The 20,379-nt window shown below is 49.6% G+C and overlaps 1 long non-coding RNA gene across 2 annotated transcripts; it reads right to left on the bottom strand.

The window, feature by feature from the left end:
* Positions 1–3,180: 3,180 nt before the first annotated feature.
* Positions 3,181–14,333, bottom strand: LOC129146126 (uncharacterized). 2 transcript variants are annotated; one of them, XR_008552633.1, is made up of 3 exons: positions 14,239–14,333; positions 4,764–4,860; positions 3,181–3,668 (listed from the first exon to the last, which is right to left on the bottom strand). It is a non-coding gene; the product is annotated as an uncharacterized LOC129146126 (long non-coding RNA). The 2 variants fall into 2 exon arrangements; XR_008552632.1 differs by having other exon boundaries at positions 3,181–3,688.
* Positions 14,334–20,379: the final 6,046 nt, after the last annotated feature.

Here is a 20,379-nt window from a genome sequence, read left to right on the forward strand (position 1 = left end):
CTTTCCGTTTTAGCCTCAGCATAATTCAGATGTCAAATTACGGCTCGCAGACTCCCTGGCTCGTCTCGAGCCCCAGAATGAATTTTTTAAATATTTGGGAGAAAATATTAAATTTGGTTCCGCTTGGGTCAAAGTTCAGATCGTTTGGTAATAAAGAGCCACAGAGGGTTTTTGCCCAGGGTGGGCTGTGATGATTTTATTTAGTGCAACAGCTGCAGGTTGTGCTAACCCTTGGGCTCTTTGGAGTTGGCGAGCCTGCAGCTTCCAGCATCTTGCAGTTTGCTGTGGGTTTCCTTTGGACAGCAAAGGGAACAACAAGAGAAAGGAGAGGGAAAATTCAATGCAATGCTTTCATTTGCTCCTCGCTGCAGTATCAAGGGGAGAAGACACCTCAGTTCCTTGTTTTTATCACATCTGAAACTGCACGCCGACTCAGCCCGGCCCTGCCGCAAAGCATGCAAGAGCATTTCTTGCAAAGGAAGGCAAAGCAGCACGCAGGGCTGATCGCGACCATCTTTCCTAGAATTTGTTGGATGCTCTAAACATGTGGCTGAGAAAACTCTCATGATGACGGGCTGTTTGCACAGCTGCAAATATTTAACCAAGAATGCTACCTGCTTTGTGGAAAGACCTGCTAATTATACCTGCTTCCCTCTATAATTACATATTGTTGTAAAATTCCACGATAATGACACAACTGTGTCTTCCTCATGCAAGGGGTAAATTTATACCGAGCACGACACCTGAATTTCCATAAGCAATTAGCCTACACATTTACATCCCTGTGTTTTCCTGTGATTTTATTGAAATGAAAGATAATGAATTAAATCCAATTACAGCAGGAAGACAGCTAGCCACTTGGTGTTCATTTTGAACCGCAGCTCCCTTCATAAGCAAAGCGGGGAAGAGAACAAGGCTGCTTCTGAATAAAGTCGAAGCATCCTGAGAAATGGGAAACATCAGCCAGATCACCCCCACCCCACCGAGCAGCCCTTCCTGGAGATCCAGGCTCTCCGGACAAAATGCTCCTGGAAATAGGTGTACGGTTCTAGTCTGATGAATGTGAGCGCTGCTCTTGGCTTGTAGTGTGATTATTGGTGGAACATCTCTGTAAAAAATAACTTTCCCCAGATGCCATAAAAAACCAAGACAATAATCCATAGATCACAGGGGCTGCTGAGAAGAGTGGAGATGGACTTTAGAAATAGGAGGGAGATCACATCCTTATCTTACGACTTGAAAACACTGGCCTTGCTATTCTTCTGGGGATCTCAGCACACCGGGAGACGTAGGCAGAGGTAACCCCTGTCTGAGCTACAGCAAAGCTTCCCCTGTCTAACCAGGAGTCTCTGCAAAGATACTGAGCCCCACTTCCAGGGGAACGACCCATGAGGGGCGGGGTGTGCCCATGCAGACGCTGCCCAGCTGTTTTCTTCTTCTTCTTGCTCCCTCACCATCTTTTCTCTCCACCCTCCGCTCCCCCCCTGGATCCAGGCAAACGTCTCCGAATGTCAAGGCGGAGAAGTGACCCATCTTTGAACTGCACGGGGGCCGAGCTGCCCCCAGGTCCGTGTCGCTGCAGACACACATGCTCCCCGGGGTCCGGCGCTCTGGGACCATCTTCAACACCATGATGAATCTGCTTATTTGTTGAGTGGGCATGACTATTGGGAGGGGCGGGGAGCAGCGTGCTAACCCCGGGGGTGGGGGGAGAGGATTCTGGGAGACAGCAGGACCGGGCCAGAGCTGGGGGCTGCGCTGCCAGACCAGCCAGGGAGCCATTGTCTTCGATTTCCCCCAGTGACCGGGCTGGAGTGCGCCTGCCTAATGGTTTGCTGTCGATAGAGTCAGGACGCGATCCCGTCTCCACGGCTAATCCATTCTGAGAGGGCTCTTTACGTAAATGGCCTCTTTCATTTCTCGGTTTTCAGAAAAGGCAATCAAACCACATTGACCTGCGCAGGCCGTTGCTCGGGTGTTTTTGTGAGTGTGCATGTGTGTTTAAAAAAAAAATCACAGTGATTCATTTGGGGACCCCAGCATTTTGTGTTAAGTTGTCTTTGACGGCTCTCTGCCTTGCAGTGTTTTTTTAAAGGGCTCTGAAAATCAATGCCCGCTTCGCTGCCATCCATCTTTATATAGTAATAAATTAAGTGGGAGGTATTGATATTTTTGACTGAGCTTTTAAAATTTACATACTAATGACAATTACACCCTGGTGACTGTTGATTTCTGCTGCTGTTTACCGGTGGGGGCTGAGGAAGAGGCGGTGGAGCTTCGCCGCTTTTGCTCTGACTTCCCCAGCGTCCAGCCGGGCCTGCCATCCCAGGGCAGTCAGAACCCCGGTGCCAGGGAGGGGGCACCTCCGGAGAGCCTGGAGAGCCCCTGTCTTTCTAGCGTCCTGCAGTCCTCAGAGGGGCTGTGCGTGAGAACGCACCAAGGCTGGGCCAGCTGACCTCGGACTTGGCAATGAACGTGCTGGAGCCCAGCTAGAGTGATACCAAAATAGCTCACGACAGTGGGCGATGGCCCCAGCCAGTCACCAGGGGCAGGGGACACCCTGAAGGTCCTCTGCTTGGCCAGACGTTAACCCTTTAGGTTCCGAGTTAAGGCAAGGGAGACAGGACCAGGATGGGAAGGGTGGGGTGCCGGGAGTGGGCAGCAGAGGGCTGGGTGGGGGGGAATATTTATCAACAATGTCCCGATGGGGAATACTTGTGCAGACTGGGTGAATTTTAGCTCTGGCCAGGAGCCCCCCAAACATACAATTTTGGGAATCTCGGGGAGGTGCCAGGAGTTTTTGTGCCCTTTTTGTTCCTTACAAAAAAATAACCTGGCATCTTGAGCCCTGGGCATCGTGTACCTTGCTTACCTGGTGCTTCCAAATGTTTCTGATCAGCTCAGAGTTTGGGCAGGACTGGCCACCCCCTTACCTGCCCCAGCCCTCCCTCAAAAGAGGTCAAGGGCGTTCTCTCAGCCTCTGGCAGGGAGTGGAGGCAAAGCCAGAGCAGGGAGTTAAAGGAGTAAGGTCAGGTCTTCGGTATGATTTCACTTTATGAAACCGCGTCCCTGGGGACCCTCGAGAGCCACCCACAGGTGACGACCGGGAAGCACCCCAGGGCTGGCACCAAGGCCTCAGCTCATTGAAACGATGACTTTGGGGACGGGGACAGCCTCAAAGCGAGCTCCAGTTTATTCGCAGAGATTAATTTGTCAGTAATATTGATTGTTGGAGGCCTGTTTCATTCTGCTTCAGATTCTACCAGACAGCAGCCACTCGGGCGTGATTTTTCCCTCTAGAGTTTCCAGGATGTCTAGTTGGCCAGCCCGGGAGACTCCGTGCAGCAAGTTCTGTCAAACGGCATCCCGCCGGCCCAGCCCCAGGGCAGGGGACATGGATTTTGTTTACATTTTTGCCAAGGCAGCAATACATTGTTTGTTTACATACTGGGGTCTTCTCCCGCCCCACACCCCAAAGTCAGTCACCCAGCACTCCAGGCGCCCGCCTGGCATGCAGAGGAGCTGGTGGAACTTTCCAGAACCAGCCCTGAAATCATTACGCAGGATTATCCAAATAGGAGAGCCGCTGGAAGTTGAGCTGCTCCTGTTTCTCGCTGCAGAGATGGCTCAGGTACATCCAACTGTCCAGGAAGCGCCTTTGCAAGTGTCTGCAAAGAAAGGACAGAACCTCCGAGAGGTGTGGAGGAGAACTCGCTTTCATCAGGGGATCGGCTTTCAGGATGGCTGGGGAGCCCAGGGCGTGATTGTGTTACACACCGCCCTGCAACTCCCCCTGTTCTGCTTTCTTCCCTCTCCCCCTTCCTTTCTTTTCTTTGAGTGTTTTCGAAATAAAAGAGGTTTTTCTTCCAAATTGCGCTGGGAGGCAAATTCTTGAAGGGTGTAATAGAAAATGTTAGACAATATTCCTTACCGGAGCTATTGACATTTTGGATAGTTGTGGCACTTTGATTTTCTCAAAACATATGGATCAAGCCTGGCTGCATTATTGGACAGGAAGTCCTGATGAAAGGCCTTCCTTTATCTTTCTTTGTATTTCCCCCCCTCTGTTTGTTCGTGGCTTTCTCCCTGAATATAATCGTGGTTTTCTTAAGCTGTCCGGGGAGTCGTTATTGCCTTACTAAATTTTTCATGGCGCACAGCACACCGTACCTGCCAACCGCCTCTTATTTGTTGTCAAAAATAAAGGGCTCATCCTTGGGAGGGGGCCGGGGCGGGGGGGGGGGGGCGGGCAGGATCGCCGGCTTATTGTATTGTTTTATTTTTAAGTTGCTCAAGTGCGCCAAATTCATGGCAGCTCCGGGAAGCGAGGAGTTGGGGACAGAGCTGGCCATTTATTTATTTATTTGCGGCTTATTTATTTATCTGTGGCGTGCTCTTTTCTCTGATTCCCAGCACTTGTTTCCTTGCGGTTTCCCTTCCTATTTGTTCAAAAGGGAAAAGTTCAAAGCGGCGCTGTCAGCTGAGGGAGAAGCTCGCTGAATACTAACCCTCCAGCGCCCGCCCGCGCAGCCTTGAGAGAGGAGCCATAAATGGTGCCATTGGAGGCCACATGTGGGTTTTGTTAGGCCAGGTCGGGAGGGGTCAGGGCTCACCTGAGGCCAGCCGGCCGGCCTGCCGGAGCAGCGGGGTAATGCATTTTTAAAAGGGACATTCTCGCCTTTGAATGGGCCTAATATGGTCTCTGTTTAAAAACCTGTCAGAATCCCAAGCACACACTCCATAAAATATAAATAAGTACTTACTGTTTGCAGATGTTGCTTGTTTTTCATAATGTTTGTATTTGAAGTCTCGAATCCTCACTTCCTGTCAGGCTCCCTCATGCCTCGGCTCCTCCTGTTTCTGAAGGAACAAGGGAACTTCAGATCGCGATTTCTCAATGAAGACACTTTCTGTCAAGCCTGTCAAAGTTCCTGGCACAATTAGCATCTCTCTCACTCCCTCCCTCCCTCTCTGTCTCTCCCTCCACCCCCATCGCCCCCTCGCTTTCTCGCTCCCTCAGCACTGAGGTTTATTTCTGTCCCGGCCTTTGCCTGGACAACCTCTCTTTTCAGTCTTAGTTATCAGACGCTTCAGTCTCAGGAAAGTGGGATTTCTGAAGCTCATCGTCCGCCCCAGATTTAGATTAATTCAGAAGAATCAGGAACAGGGCTACGGGGAAGCTCTGTCAGGGTTTCCGGGGAAATGCGTCGATGGGGCTTCATTTGTCTTTGGCTCATCCATCCCAGGAGGCCTCGTGATAAATTCCTGATGCAAGTGTCTGATGAATTGATGTGTGTGCTTGGCCACAGGCTCCTGCCTGGCCCCTGAATTTGACCCGACAGTGCCCGCCAAGGGGGCTTCCTCATGCCCACTGCCTTGCCCCTGCCACCGCAGCCCCACACCAACTCCACGAGGCTGAGATCAGGAGGGCCCGCCCTCCTTCTCTGTCAGGTGTCACCTCTCCTCCTGTCTCCCTTCGTGGGGACCTGCTGCCCTGCTGCAGGTGCGGGTGATGGTGGGGCAGGCATGACAAAGCCAGTAGGTCGTTTATTCCAGAGTTCCCCATGGGCAATGCGTGAAGAGGGCAGTAGGAGTTGCTCCCTGTTCTGCAGCGCCCCCATTTTAATAAACCGTGTCCCCCACACTCCCATACATACTCAGAAAGCGACGTGTGCGTTCTCCTGCCAGCCTGGGCACTTGCTGAAATAAGCACTTCATGTGCGTGAATTTCTTTTTTTATTAAGATTTATTTATTTATGCATATAAGAACTGGGGTGCAGGCCAGAGGTGTGGAGGGTGAGAGGACTCACCAGAGACAGAGCCGGGAGCAGAAAAGTTGGATCTCCTGAAATACACTGCTGAGGGGAGCAGCAGGGAGACAGGAGAGGTCTGCTGAGCCATGTGGGTCAGCTCCCTGGCCGGGGATCGAACTCATGCTGTGGTGTCTGCTCATAGCTTCATAGTGCAGAGACTTAACCCCTTGTGCCACCAGGGAGGCCCCACATGTGTGTTTTTCTATTTACTTACAGCTTCACCATCTCTGCTGCCCTGGCTTCTCAGCCCCCTCATCTTTACGTAGAAAGTGACACTTGAGGGGGCTCCTCCTACTCTGCCCACACGCCTCCTATCTCTTCGCCCCCCTGGTTTTGAAGGCAGTGGTCAGCAGCATCCTCAAGAGCAGAGAGCCCGCTGCCTGGTCCCCACGGGCTGCAGGGCGTGAGACACCCCCTCGCCATGCTTAGCTGCAGATTCATGACAAATGCTCTTGTTTCACTGTCTCGCAATTTTCTTTATTATTATTATAACTTTTTGCAATTTGCTTAATATCTACTTTTTTAAGAAAAGAAAGAGAACAAGAGACACACCAAGGCTTCCCCAGTTTGCACGCGGTGCCGGGAGGAGCTAGTTGTGCTTCCACGCTGCCATCAGGCCAGCGGCGCAGGCTTCATCTTTAAAGCACAGAAACCATAAATCAAGATGAAAATCCTTCAGCCCAAAAGCCTCACCAATTGATACGATTTGAAAATGGGCAGCCGGAGAGGCTGGGAGAGCTGACATGATGACTTTTATAATAGCAGAACGTTTAAGGTTATAGAAATAAAAGGAAGAGGATGAAATCAGGCGCGTTGATCTCTGCCTGCAGGCTCTCTCGGCTCACTGGAAGCTCCAGCAATTATTTCTGCTCCGGCTTTCCCCTCCTTTTTTTTCTAGCAGGCTGTTTGAAATGAAGCAGACCCTGGCATGGCGGGATCGGCGGTGTGGCGAGCTGACACCTACTTCCGCTCGCTGCCATGCCAGGCCCTGATGCCACAGAGAATGCTGCCTGGGCCCTTCTCGCGTGTAAAGATTCATTTATTTCACCTTTTGAACCTGCCTGACCGCCTGGGTGTGTGCGGGGGAGGCCTGGAGAGGGTTTTTTTTTCCTGGCACGTAGAAGAAGCTGGCAATTAGGGGTCTGGCCCCCGGGGCTGTGGCTGTGATAGAGACTTAAAAGCTAAGTGGGGGCTCAACCACAGAGGCGCGGGGAGCTGGGCAGAGTTCAGTGCACCTGAAGGGAACCGGGGGCTGGTGCAGAGTAGAAGTCCCCCACCTGCCCTCTGGCTCTGCCATGTCCCAGGTGCAGGGCTGCTTGGCCACCAAGGCACCCCGACCTTTGGAGACCCCGCCCTCAGTTACATCACATGTGTTTTCATGCACCTACGGGTCTCTTTCACTTTGAAAAGATTTTTAAAAATCAGATCGCTTTTGCAATGATTTGACTGTGAGTCCTGAGGTGCCTCATTTCAGTCACGGTGGCCCTGATTTCTTGGCAATCATGGTGCCCAGTGAAGAATTTCTGCAGAGGGAGAAATAGCTACACTATGAACTGTTTTCTAACAGAATGGAGTTTTACAAAGAGTAGTTAGCCCTTAATGAAGGGGATAGAATGTTGTTTTCCAGACATGTGCATTTAATGCCTATTAATTTCAATTTTATTGATTTCTTTTTCATATTTTAGAGCATATCTCTCTCCTCTCTGTCTTCCTTTCCATCCACCCACCCATCCATCCCTCCACCCATCCATCTACCCACCCACCCACCTACCCATCCACCCACACATCCATCCACCATCTATCCATCCATCCATCCAACTACCCAGCCATCCATCCCCTCCCACCACCCACCTAGCCTATCCATACATCTATCCATCCATCCCTCCAGCCACCCACCTGTCCTATCCATGCATCCATCCACCCATCCATCCATCCATCCACCCACCTACCTACCCATCTCTTCGACCTGTAACATTTTGCAGTTCCCTGAAAGGAAAGGCTGGCAGCCCACACCTGGTACCCCAGGTACCAAATGCTACTTCCCTCCTCTTTTCTTTTTCCTTGTCTTCCTTTGGTATGGGTTTGACTTATACATTTACTCCTCTTAACTTGAGGTCTTAGTTTCCTAGAAATAGAAAGTAGTTCCTGTCGGTGGACATGAAGCTCTTTCGGGACTTGTGTTCTGTCCTTCCGCTGTCTGTGTCGTGATTGGAGACAGTGAGCGTGCTCCTCGGCCTTGCCTGAAAGCTGGGGCTGCCCTCATTTCTTGCCTTTTCCTTCTTTTCAAAAGGCTGGCTGCGTACCTCAGTTGTTTAAGCTTATTAGCAGTTCCCCCTTCCTCTGTTAATAGAATTCTGATTTCTCAGGAGTGTAGCCCCTCCACAATGATTTAGTTCTTTTGTCTCCAGGATCACTCACACTGCTCAGGCCCAGACAATTCAAGTATCCCATTACCCTGGCCACCAGTTTTTGGTTCCAGGATTTCTACAACTGTTTCGAAAAAGGAACCTTCTTTTTATGCAGGGATTGTTAGCTTAAGGAGCTGCCATGAGACCTTGTGTGACAAAGTCAATGCAGATAAATAACATGAGAGTCCCTGATCCAGCCATGCCTGAAGTCATCCAGCCGTACTACCTCTAAAATATTCAGTTATTTCAACTGGTCAATTCTTACTTTGCTTAAGCCAGTTTGACTTGGGTAGCTGTCACTTGCCGCCAGAAGAATCTTGACAAATACATATTGTGATATCTCTAGGGGGAGAACTACTCTGAGATTTCTTGTCCTTCTGTTAGGACACAGTTTGAATTAGAAAGTGAAATGTGGGAATGTAGGAGTGAGTGAAGGGAAGGAGATCAGTGCTTTGTAATGACGGCTATGTGCGGGCACCGTGTCTCCCGTCAACTCTCACATGTTCATTATCACATCTTATGGATAAGGAAAATGAGGCTCACACACAGCTCATTGGTTCCAGTGTGCATCCTTCCACAACGGGGCAGACCAACACTCTCGAACAAAAGGTTTGTCCCTCATCCTTAGGCTCTGGGCCTAATGTTGATTCTTAGGGCCCTGCTCTAGATAGTCCATGAAGTGCACCCTGCTTGGCAGGCCTACCATTAAACATTCCACTCCGCTGAGTCTGGGATAGTTTTACACGAGTGAGACTCTTCAACTAAAATGCAAATTCCAGTTAAGATTTAGGTTATCTGGGCCTCCCTGGTGGCGCAAGGGGTTAAGATGCACCCTATGAAGCTATCTGTAGCCACTGCAGCACGAGTTCGATCCCTGGCCAGGGAGCTACCCACATGGCGCAGCAGACCTCTCCTGTCTCACCCGCTGCTCCCCTCAGCAGTGAATTTCAGTCAGTCTGCCTGTTCTACTCCCCACTCTGTCTCTGGTGAATCCTCTTACCCCCCGCACCTCTGGCTTGTACCCCAGTTCTTGCATGCATAAATAAATAAATCTTTAAAAAAGGAGAGATTTAGGTCATCACACTCCTTGGAAAGTGTATTTGAGAGGGGCTTGGGGGAGATGGGGCATGGAAGCAGGTAATAAAGGAAGAAAAACTTGCCTATCTCCCAATCGTTTCTATATTTAGCCTTGTCAAAGGGAAACAAGCACACGTGGGATGAAGAGGGAAGGGTTTGGGGGAAGAGAGTCCTGGTTTTACGTCCCTGCGTGATGAAGTTCTTTTTCACAGAGATCCCCTCTTCCTCCCAGCCTCCCCAGTCTCCCACCCGAGCTTCTACAGCTCGCTCATCATCAAAACAAAAGAGCCCCTCCGCGTGTCTCAGGAGGGCCTTCACTGAAACCAGTTGACTTGGCTTCTGTTCTTCTGTTGAGAAAGCATTAACAGAATCCACCCAAGACTTTGATCTTGCAGTGAGGACAGGTGTGTGTGCACCCAGCTCCCCTGCTTTCCAGACGGCCAGATATGACACCCACTTCCCGGGTAGAAATCTGCTTCTCCTGCTTCGATGGGCCTTCAGTCTGACATTCATTCTGCTCATCCTGGGAGCTGCCAGAAGTCTTCTAACATGGGCTGAGACCAACCTCAGGAGTCCACCATCTTCCTTGTGTCCTTTTGAGTGTCTCGCGGTCACTGCCACTGTGGAAGCCACCGCATGATGTCCGGCTGCATTCCTTCACTGCCAGTGTAGGCTGTTGGACTTTCTGAGGCCACGCATCCCTTTCAGAGCAGCGCCTTCCCATCCCCCACATTCTGCACACCTATCAGAGCAGGTCTGGCTTGTGTTCTCAGTCATTTACTCTTAGTGAATCGGCTCTTTTCATTCCCTGCCCAATGCATTTATTTATCCTGTTACATCATTGTTCACTTTTGTACAGTGATTGATTTCTCCCCTCAGGTGTAGTCCTTGTAGTTCCACCCCCACATTGCCCGTGATCCATCTCCACAGTCCCTTATGCTCTTCCCTCCGGTTTTGATCCCCCCCACTCCCCTGCCATGTGACTCAGATCTGTGGTCAGCTTGCACGTTTTGTCTTTTCTTGACCTTTTGTTTGGTTTCTCTATAATCCGCATATGTGAATCCATGTGATATTTACCTTTATCCTTCTGACTTACTTCACTGAGCATGATCCCTTCCAGCTTCATCCATGTTGCTACAAAAGGCATGACTTTGTCTTTTTGAAGGCTGAGTAGTATTCCATTGTGTATAGAGACCACATCTTCTTGATCCTCTCATCTGTTTGGGGCATGTAAGTAGGTTCCATGTCTTGGCTACTATAAATAGTGCTGCAATAAACACAGGGGTGCAGGTTTCCTTTTGAATTAGTGTTTTTGTGTCCTTTGGGTAGATTCCCAGGAGCAGAGGCTCTTTTCACTTGACTCACTCTTTTGGCATCTTCATCCTAGAACCCAGGCGTCAGTTTCTTGGCTGGACTGCGTGACTATGTGTGTGTAACTAGATGAGTCTCCCTCTCCCATCTGATCCATGGTCCTAGCACCACGGGTCTGCAGCTCATCCTCACTTCCCATAGCCAAGCTCTTTCCCGGGAATTCCTAGGGGCTGGGGAGGAACACCCTCTGCTCCCAGATTGAGTTTCCAAATTGAGAACATCGCTGCTCTGTTACTAGAGCCCTTAAATGAGTCTGTGCCAGGAAAGGACATAAAATGGACATCTTGTTCACTCCCCAAGTTAATGGGTTCAAGGATATAACCTCTTTTGTGAATGCCTGACTTTCCAATGATCCTGTTTTCTATTCTTGGTGGCAAAGTATTTTTGGATTTGTGCTAGGATTTGTATTATTTTTAAAAGTGTAAATTCCAAGTGGAAGCATCCATCAGTTGACTTCTATCTGAATCCCTTCCCTGGTGGAATACTCATTCTTGCAGACACTGCACAGTTAAAAGAATTCTGAAGATTCTTTGGGATGAAAACATCTTAGTCTGCAGCTCTAGGGAGTGACTGTAGCTTCATGTAGTCGGGGCATGTGCATGGCTGAGTTGTGAATTAATATCTGTCAGACCCTGAGATTGTGCAATAGCAGAGACAAGGCAGCAGCCATCATTCGTTTTATTTTATTACCTTTTTATTTGATTTTGTTTAGGCTTTGGCAAAAGTGAGGAGATGGACTTGTATTTCTTGTTTATATTTGATATCTAAAAACCCCTTGGGGAAAAGTGATGCCAACTGACATTATGTAAATTGAAGAGGAAATTTGCTAAGACAACTTAACAAACTCAGAAATGAGAAGGTGTAGCTTTAAGTGTTTGGTCATCCCAATTCTTGGCTCTTACCACTTGAGATTAGCAGAAGAGGCCTTGAGAGGGCACTGCGTGGCTTCTTTGGAAGTGAAATGGTGGCCACAGGGGTCTCCCTGGTGGTGCAAGGGGTTAAGTTTCAGCCCTATGAAGCTATTAGCAGCCACTGCAGCATGAGTTCGAACCCTGACCAGGGATCTGACCCACAGAGCACAGCAGACCTCTCCTGTCTGGCCCGCTGCTCCCTTCAATAGTGTATTTAGGTAGATCTGCCTGTTCTGCTTCCCACTCTGTCTCTGGTGAATCCTCTCACTCACCCTCCATGTTCCCCAGCTCTGGTCTACACCCCAGCTCTTGTATTTAATAAATAAAATAAATAAAATAATAAATAAATAAAATAAATCTTAAAAAAAAAAGAAATGGTGGCTACAGTTTAGTGTCTATAAGCAAAAACTAAGTCTAGATAATTCAGTATAAGAGGCCAACTGAATGATAAGACTTCAGGTTTTATTGCCCTATGAATCCTCACTACACCTGTTACAGTACTTGAAATTATGAGCAGAGGTATTTGGTGAGCATGGTGGTGGGGAGTGTCCCCTAGGGAGAGTCCATTTTAAATGAAGAGGTACTCAAGGACAGATTGCTGGGATAGAAGGTCATCATGGTGTCCTGGAAAGCAATATTTGCTCAAATCCCACTCTGTCCCTTACTAGGTGTGTAATGAATTTTAAAATTATCTGTTTTCTCTCTTAATAGAAAAACAATCATTTTTATTTTATTTTTTTAATTTTATATATTTTTTACATCATTTTTCATTTTTGCACAGTGTGTGCATTTTCATCTTTGTTATAGTCCCCATACAATTCCAACCCCCCTTGTTTTGACCCTCCTCTCTCCCCCGCAATAGTGTGTCTCTGGTTTATAGTTGTTTGTTGATTTTGATTTTTACTTTATTATAGTTAGTCTTTTCCCTGGTCCCTTATTTAGGTTTTCTAGATTCCTGCTATGAGTGAGACCATCCGGTATTTTTCTTTTTCTTTCTAGCTCATTTCACTGAGCATGACCCCTTCCAGCTCCATCCATGTTGCTGCAAATTGCATGAGTTTATCTTTTTGATTGCTGAGTAATATTCCATTGTGTGTATAGAAGCAAAAGGAGGGGAAATAAAAATATCCTCAATATAACTCATTCAGAAAAATATCTACTCTGAATTTTTTCACTGCTATCTTTCCAAATCCCCTTTCATATATAGGCTTATGTCCCTACCTGTGCTACACAATCAAGGTTGCACATGGTATTTCGTAAACTCCACTTTTCATGTTCAAGTCTGAACATTGCTGACATCATCATTATGACTGCCCCGTGTTCTTTCTGTGGATATACTATAATTTACTTATCCAGTGCTCTATTGCTGGATATATAGTTTGTTGCAGCTGTTTACAGTTATAAGGTCTGTGATCAGTGCTTGCAGCTAATTCTTTAACCAAGTTCAAGGTTGCTTTTCCTTAGGGAAAACTCCCTTAGAACCCAGATTTTTGGACAGATGGGCATGTGGATTTTTCCAATTTGGAGTTTGTTGAGAATCTTGGGTATGCTGTTCCATGTAACACTGGGGCTGTTTAGACATTATTTCTACAAATAATTTCTATGTCCCTTTCTTACTTGTTCTTCTTGATAAGACTTGCAATGCATATACTGATCAATTTAATGGTATCCCATAAGTCTCTCTAGTTCTCTTTACTTTTACTCATTCCTCTTGTCCCTCAGGTGTGGTCATTTCAAATTGCTTCTCTTCAAGTTCACTTTCTTATATTTTCTTCTCTCCAAATCTCTTGAACTTCATTTGTGAAATTTTCAACTCATTTGATGTATTTTTCAAGCCCAGAATTTCTGTTTGTGTTTCTTTAAATAATAATAATCTCTACCCCTTAGTGGATAGACTAATTTTGTTCATATACTGTTTTTCCAATTTCCTTTAGTTCTCAGTCCACGTTTTATTTTACCTCTTTGAGCATTTAAAAGATGTTATTTTAAAGTCTTTGTCTAGTAAGTCTGAATCCTGTGCATCTTCGGGGATGTTGTCTAGAAATTTATTTTTTCTTTGAATTGGCATGTTTTCCTGAGTCTATATACCTTGTACCTCTTGTTTAAAATTGGGTATTAAAAAAAATTAACCACCTCTCCCATTCTTTGCAGTTTGGAGGGTAAGACCTTTACTGATTAGCAGGGCAATTTCTGAAACTTGGGGGCATGGAGGCTTAAAGTCTTCAGAAAAGTTTTTGGGCTATAGTTTCCAATAGGCCTGTGTGTATTCTTCCAACTCCTCCATATACACGGCAACATTTGCCATGCCTGAATTTTCTTACGTGTCTCACCCCTCTTTATTCTCTGGGACTTAGCAGTTTTATTGTGTTTCTCAGCTAGAATTCTCTTGCTTCAGTTACCTGCAGGCCTGTAGTTCCCTCCTAATCAACACGAGCCTTGCCCTTGCTTCCCATGGCTCCTCTAGTCTGACATCCAAGTTTTCCTGCTTTTGATTATCTGGGTTCTGAGACTGTCCCTCAGCAGACCCCAGATGGTACAAGTTAGGTCACTCTGCAGGCTCTGCTTTAAGGAAGGGGACTGTGGGTGAGGCTGCACCCCACCGTGTGAGGAGGGCAGAAGTAGCTGAAGGACAGACAAACACACCATGGAATGTCCTACCATTGGGATGTGCTTTTTCTTGATTGGGCATTTGCTTGGTCTCTGTAGATTGTTGATCTCCAGGGCTCCTCTGAAGTTATTTTAGCCCAGCTGTAGTGTTTATTAAACGTTTCCATGGGGAAGTGAACGTTTCCATGGGGAAGTGAGCTTCCTCCTCTGCCATCTTGCTGATGTCACTCTCGGGCATGTGAATTTTTAGGTTTCTTGATGATGAGATGCTTTGAGGACTGTAATAACATCTAGTCTCTGAGGAAACATTTACAGAAGTTTGGGATATTGATTTTCGCAAGATGCTCTGAATAAAAGGAGGCAGGGGGAGGGTTTTCTGGTCAATTTTGGGAGACACCTCAGACTCTATTCCCTTTTGTGGTATTGCCAATGGACAGAGGGATATTAAAAACTCTGAGAGGTCCTGCAATAAAGAAATCTATTTAAGGGCCTCTCTTGTGGCCCAGGGGTTAAGTCTAAGCTCTGTCACCTGATGGCCTGAGTTCCCTGGCCAGGGAGCTACCCACATGGCGCAGCAGACCTCTCCTGTCTCCCCCGCTGCTCCCTCAGCAGTGTATTTCAGTGGATCCACCTGTTCTGCTTCCTGTTCTGTCTCTGGTGAATCCTCTCACCCCCACCCCCACCTCCCCACACCTCTGGTCTACACTCCAGCTCTAGTATGCATAAATTTTAAAAAAAGAGAAAGAAATCTATTCAATTCTGTTACAGCCTGTATATTCCAGATTTGTTTGACCACAGAATTCTTTTTTCTCCAAAGGATCAATATCCTTGAGAACTCATGTTTTTGAACACGGCATAGACAATGCTGCTTTAGCCTTTCTGAGGGCTCATGGAGGCTTCTGATTTCCATGTGGCCACCCACACCTGAACACAAGGTGGGTCGTGACACACACTCAAGCAGCCACCGTGACACAGCAGAGCCACAGTGGGACCAGGTCAAGTCTCCTGGACACAGGTCACCATCCTGCCTCCTTCATTTTACCTGCTGGTAGAGACTCCAGCCTCCTGATCTTCAGTGAGGTGGCAGCTCCAGGCCAGGCTGGGTGAAGCAGTGGCTCCTTTATGTCACTGACCTCATCTGGAATAGCGAGAGACTTCTCAAAGCAGCAACTGCGTCCTTGGCCTTAGTGAAAAACTCTGCCCTCGTCTTATTGACTTTTGTGCTTTGATACCACAAGGACCCACAAGTGAGAGTTTTCACTTCATTTGTTTGTTTCCAGCACTGGCTTGATTCCTGGTGTGGGCAGATCAACCTGTGCACATCTGTCGAGTGGTTGACACAGGCGCCCACCTGCTCCCAAGGTCTGCTGATCTTTTCCACTTGGGGTCGTTACAAGACTTGGCCTGTTCTGTGAGCTTCACTTTCCTGAAGGCTGATGAGAGCCCGTGACATTGGCTCCTATTGTTGAACGGATCGGTGTCTTATTTCACTACCTGAGGGTATAGAATTCTCCAGGATGGGTCTCCAAGAGATGTATTGGTGGAGTGGAGCATTGGACGTGGGGGTCAGAGGCTTGCACACCATTTGAGAGCTGGGGGTCCAGGGGAGGGGAGCCCACTGCAATCTTCGACCTGTGTCCCCTGCCCTGCCTACAGTGTCTCCAGATGCACCTTGCTCTGGAGGGAAGACAGGAAGAGGCAAGACGCTGAGGACAGAGCCTGCTGTCCAGCAGGCCACCTCCTGGGGAAGACGGAGCCAGGCGCCTGCGGGGAACCTCCGTCTTTCTTGAGAGCAATCGTCGGAGGACTGGGTGGGCTTGGCTTTCCTGTTGCTGGAAGGGAATGGCAGGGACAGGTCCGGGACGGGCCCCTGAGTCCCAGGCTGCAGAGGCCATGGAGATCACAGGAAGTTCTCACTCAGGGTCATCATCATCATCACCTGCCCCCACTGGACTGAGCTGTGAGAATTGATTTGTTGTCAGGAATCATGCACGCTGTCTCCAGCGGCAGCCTGAACCATTTCAGACTCCAAGACCAAACTGACTTAACAGTTTAGGGGCGTTAGGTTTTATCTCTGCCCTCCCCCTGGCCCGTGTCTTTAACCCTGAGCAGTCTAGCCTCCTGGTCTTATTCTGGATGCTGGTGGGCATTTTGTTCTAGGAATGGGAACCAGACTTGGGCAACCACCGTGCCCAATGCAGTTTGCACTAATGTGAGCCTCTAATGCACACGGCATGTCCCGCAGCCGGGCCCAGACGGCTGTGGTTAGCCTGCGGGGCGCTCCCGGCAGCCGGAGCCACGGCTGTGACAGCAACATGGGCCCTGGTGTCCTCAGGGTTTCTTCCCCGGTGGCTTGTGCCTGGTACAGGACAGAATCTGGGACAAGGTGCTGCAGACGCTGCCGAGGCCCACAGAGCTGCTGGGTAAGTTGTCCCATCTGGGGCAGCTTGTCCTGCCCCAGAGCAGCTCCAGCTCTGCTTCCTGTGCACCCCACTGTGTCCCCAGATCTGCAGGTGAGCCCGCCCCCGCCACTGACTGGGGAGCGCGGCCTCTGTGGGCAGGAGGAGCCCAACACCAGGCAAGACTGACACCCCCCCCTCCTCCCCGAGATCTTTGGTTTGCCTCCTGTGGGAAGGTGTCCTGGAGTGAGGTTTTCAGAACCAAGTGACAAGGAGGTGGGGAGGGGGAAGGTGCGGAGAAATGAGGAGGGACAGAGGTAAAGGCTGAGGTGACCAGGACTGTGTGGGCCTAGTCAGAGAGCAGCAGTTCCTTGCGAGCCCCTCTGCGAAAAGGAAAACGGAAAATTCAGTTTTTGGCAAGGGGGCAGTGTCTGGGGCCCGGAGGCTGCCCTCCTGGGCTGAGCTGGCCTTGGCTGAAGGTGGATCCTGAGCCCGGCAGCTGGGGCTGGAGAGGGGCTGCTGGGAATGCGGGAGCAGGGGGAGCTGCCTGAGGAACTGCCTGGGCCCGGCGTGTCCCTCAAGGAAGGAAGGACAGCAAAGTCGGGACACCCACGTTTCCTCGGATCCCCTGTGGCTGCCGTGAGGGCCTGGATGTCGGTAGCCGGTGACATCACTTGCTGAGGCTCCCAAAGGGTGGCGCCCTGGCTGTCCCTGTCCGTGCGGCCTCCCACCCACCCACAGCCTGGGGAGACGGCCCATCTGGCACCAGCGTGAAAGGCCCTTTTGTGCTTTTTGGCTGGGAAGGTCTCTCGGGCAGCAAGGAGCAGGCCCAGAGAAAGGGATTTGTTCCTTTAATTGATAAGGAATATTGGAAAAGTCATATTTACATTATGAGCTGGGTGGGAATCGTGTGTGTGCCGCAGTGAGTAGAAAACTCAGAAATAAACACTACCCAGAGCTCCGGGCTGGAGTTGGCAGGAGGTGAGGGGCCTGGGGAGGCTGCAAAGTGGGAAGTGACAGAATTGGAGACAGGAGGGCAGGGAGAGTGAGAGCTGAGAGGCAGAGCCAGAGCGGACAGAGGGAGGGAGAAAAGACAGACGAGAGGAAGAGAGAGAGGAGGCTTGAGGCACAGGGGGTGGGGCCATGGAGAGGAGCCGGAGCAGGCCCAGCACCTGCAGGGAGCTGCTACTGAGATGGGTCTGGGTGTGGCTAGGGGCGGGCAGGTGGCCCACGCCCAGCCCGGGAGCATCCTTCACCCTGCCTGGGGGCCAAATCACAGATACCCACGCAGTGGCCAAAGTGAAGCGCACCACCATATGACCCAGCAATTCCACTCCTAGGGACACAAAAACACTAATTCAAAAGGAAACCTGCACCCCTATGTTTATTGCAGCACTAGTTTTAATAAGTAAGACTTGGAAACAATCCAAATGCCCCAAAACAGATGACTGCATGAAGATGTGGTCTACATACACAGTGGAATACTATTCAGCCATCAAAAAGATAAACTAATGCCATTTACAGCAACATGGATGGAGCTAGAAAGGTTATGCTCAGTGAAATAAGCCAGAAGGAAAAAGAAAAAAATATCAGATGGTTTCACTTATAAGAGGAATATAGGGGAGCCAAATAAGGCATCAGGAAAAAAAAACCAATAAAAAACACAACAAAACAAAAATAAACAGGCAGCTATAAATCAGAGACATTCCGCAGGGGAGGAGGAGGGAGTGGGATCATAACGAGGGCGGGAAGAGCACAAGGGACTATGGTGATGGCGCCCATGAGCTGGTGATGGGAATTCTATGGGGACCACACCTGAGAAAAGAAAGCAAACGTTGTAAAAAAAATGAACAATGAGGGCCTCCCCTGCTGGCGCAGTGGTTGAGCGTTGGGTTGCGAAGCTGCCTGAAGCCTCTGCAGCGCTGGTTCGATCCCCGGCCACCAGAGGAGGGTCCCACATGGCGCGCAGACCTCCCCTGCCGCCCGCCGCTCCCCTCAGCAGTGTACTTCGGTCCTTCTGCCTGCTCTGCTCCCCGCTCTGGCTCTGGTGAATTCTCTCACCCTCCCGTGCTTCTGACTGTACCCAGTGCTTGCATAAATAAATAAATAAATCTTTAAAAAAATGAACAATGATGTAAAATATGTATAACTAAATTAGATAGTGAAAAAACCCACAAAACCCAAAGTGAAGTGCAAACAGCACAAACATCACACTGAGTTCAAAACCATTCACGGGTGCTCAGGACCTCAGGAGTCCCAGTGCCTCCCCAGCCCTGCCCGTCGGCCCTGCCCACCCTCTTCTCCTGCGTCCTCCCTCGAGGGCCACCCTGTGTTTCCATGGCCAAGTGCCACCTTATCTCACCACAGCCTTATCTGATTCTTGCCAACACCCCTGTTACCACATTCCTGGTCTTTCCCATCCAGGCTTCTGAAGCTGCGTCCTGGCTACCCGGCAAGGTGTGCCCCCAGGGACCCGTGCTCCTGGAGGGCAGGGGCCTGTCTTAGTCACACGCCTTGCACGTATGCACCGGCCACGTGTGTGAGCATCTGTGAGCCTGGCACTCTGGCGGGGTGTTGAATTGCGTGTGGCCATGTTAAGGTCTCCTGCTGGAGTCCCCAGGACTTATTTTTTTATGGGGGGGCTTTGCCACCTTTCGGGTCATAAGGACACTTGCATCTAGTTTCTGTTGGCGACTCAGTGCAGGTGGGGATGAGCCCTTTGTGCCTCAGTTTCCCTCTGGCTGCATTTTGATTGGACGAGCCCCCTCTGGAGAGGCCCGCTGTGCCAGGGTGGGGCAGCGAGGGCCTGGGGGCAGGGATGGCCGCTGGGCAGGACAGAGAACAGGAAACTGCCAGGGAACGAGCTGTCAGAGAGACCAACACAGAAAAGCACCCCCTGCACCCCAGCTAGGGCGAGCCAAGCTCTTGAGTTTCACATGTTCAGTTCCAAGTAACGGGATGTTCCTGGTGTCACTGATGATGAAAGGTGAGAGTCGGTGATCTGGGGACACGAGTTCCACGGGGGAGCCCAAAATGGCCTCAGGGGGTGGGTGATGAGTAAAAGGGGAAACCCAGCTTCTGTCCACAGGGGACGGCAGGAGTTACTAGTGCGGGAAGAGAGGAGAGACAGACAGACAGACAGAGCCAGAGAGAGGCGAGGACTTGGTGGCGGCGGGTGGACATGGAGCCACAGACCTTATTGCTTTGCACACAGACGAGGGGACTTATTTTTGTTTATTTTGAGAAATAATGTTATGATTTTTCTTAGAAAATATGAAATTAAAAAATGACTATTGTGTGTAATCCTTCCCGTCAATGGCATCGTAAATGGTCATTTGTTCCGGTCAGGGTGGACTTGGCCGGGGGAGGCCGAGGGGTCGGCCACGCTGCCCAGGCCTGTTCTTGGCCCAGTGGCGGCTCTACTCACCCTCCCTCCGCAGGCAGCCAGGGCTGAAGGCCCAGCAGGCAGGTCCAGGTGGCAGAGGGGGCTGCGGGAGATTCGGGCATCCATGTCGGTGACCTTGGTTATTTCATCTCATGGCAGGGCCAGCAAGGAAGGGGCAGGCCAAGCCTGCGTGTCCCGCCCTGTGTCTGTTGTAATGATTCATTCTCCATATTTAGGGGCCCCTTCGACGCGCAGCCAGCTGCACTGGGGCCATGACACTGCTTGAAGCAGACAGTCTGCTTATTTCATAGTATAATAACATTCTGAAGTTATAAAAATGTGTGTTTAGTGGTACATCTAAAATATGGTATATGGGCCTCCCTGATGGTGCAGGGGTTGAAGTCTCAG

The sequence above is a fragment of the Talpa occidentalis genome, unplaced genomic scaffold (assembly GCF_014898055.3).
Source record: "Talpa occidentalis isolate TD23 unplaced genomic scaffold, MPIMG_talOcc4v2.1 talOcc4.17, whole genome shotgun sequence".
In the NCBI taxonomy this organism is placed as follows: Eukaryota; Metazoa; Chordata; class Mammalia; order Eulipotyphla; family Talpidae; genus Talpa; species Talpa occidentalis.